General features: G+C 54.1%; 1 pseudogene; it reads left to right on the top strand.

Annotated features, from left to right (window-relative positions):
- Positions 1 to 546: 546 nt before the first annotated feature.
- Positions 547 to 1,139, top strand: part of LOC102856300 — a 1,815-nt pseudogene continuing 1,222 nt past the window's right edge.

Raw genomic sequence — 1,139 nt, forward strand, 5'->3', positions numbered from 1 at the left:
CACGATGGAGCCTACACCCTTCTCTCCCCTCCAGCATGCAAAGCTGGTGCTGAGGAGTCATTGTCCAGTCTTCTTCCAGAAGGGAGTGGCTGGTTCAGGGAGACCCTGGCAGCCTCGAGACAATGGTAGGGGTGGTCCCTGCTGGCTGCACTCAGTACGGCAGGATGAATGGAAGAACAATGAGCCTTCTAGGGTGTTTAGGTGGGTTGGGCCCTGTAGGCTCCAAGACCAGAGGAAGATTGAGGCTCCTTAAGGCTTTCTACTTTCTTCCTCCAACTAGCAGCCCTCATTTCGCCTAGTGGCTGCCCACATAGTTCAGCTAAATGCCTCCAGGATCTGTGAGTGTGCCATGCAATTGTTCCCATTCCCATTTTACAGATGAAGAAGGCAAGGGCTTGCTCAGGGCTCGCTCCAATCTGCTGAGCCTGGTGGGACAGTGAGGCAGCCCAGTCTCTGTGGTTTCCTGCTGTCCAGGTCCTGGGGCCCATACAGTGCATTCTTCTGCTGGCCACCAGACTGGAATCCTACAGGACAGAGGCTGCCACGATGAGGCCAGCAACATGGTTGGGGCCACGCATGCAAGTGGGGCATCATGAAGAATCTGCTAGCGCCCAACAGCAGGAGCTCCCGCGAAGGACCTGGCTGCTAACTGAAAGGTCAGGGATTGAGACCCACCAGCCAGTGTGCAGGAGATGATCCCCTGTGTCTTTAAGACTGGCAGCCTTGGTGAGCCTGCGGGCCACTCTGGTCTGCCCGCTAGGGTCTCTTCGAGCTGAGATCTACTTGACAGTAATGGGTTGGTTTTGCTGTGGTTAACAATGTGGTCGCCTCTGCAAGAGGTATACACAATGTCTACCTAATAATGAGGATCTCAGAGATAATGAGGTTAGGGCTCAGATCTGCTGTTAGGGTCGCTGTTAGTCAACTTGACAGCACCTAACAACGTCTAATGACCCAACAGTTCTCTTCCCTTATACATCCTCAACATAAGTGCGTATGTCCAGAGACCTGGCACACGAGTGTTCAGAACAGCATTACCTATAAAAGCCTGCACTGGAAGCAACTGAATGGGAACTACTAGGAACTGCTTGGGGTGCCCTCAGAAATGAAGCCGCAGAGCCCGAGCCCCGCCCGCCGCC

The sequence above is a fragment of the Elephantulus edwardii genome, unplaced genomic scaffold, assembly GCF_000299155.1.
Source record: "Elephantulus edwardii isolate Elephantulus edwardi_28Jun2011 unplaced genomic scaffold, EleEdw1.0 scaffold00291, whole genome shotgun sequence".
Lineage (NCBI taxonomy): Eukaryota > Metazoa > Chordata > Mammalia > Macroscelidea > Macroscelididae > Elephantulus > Elephantulus edwardii.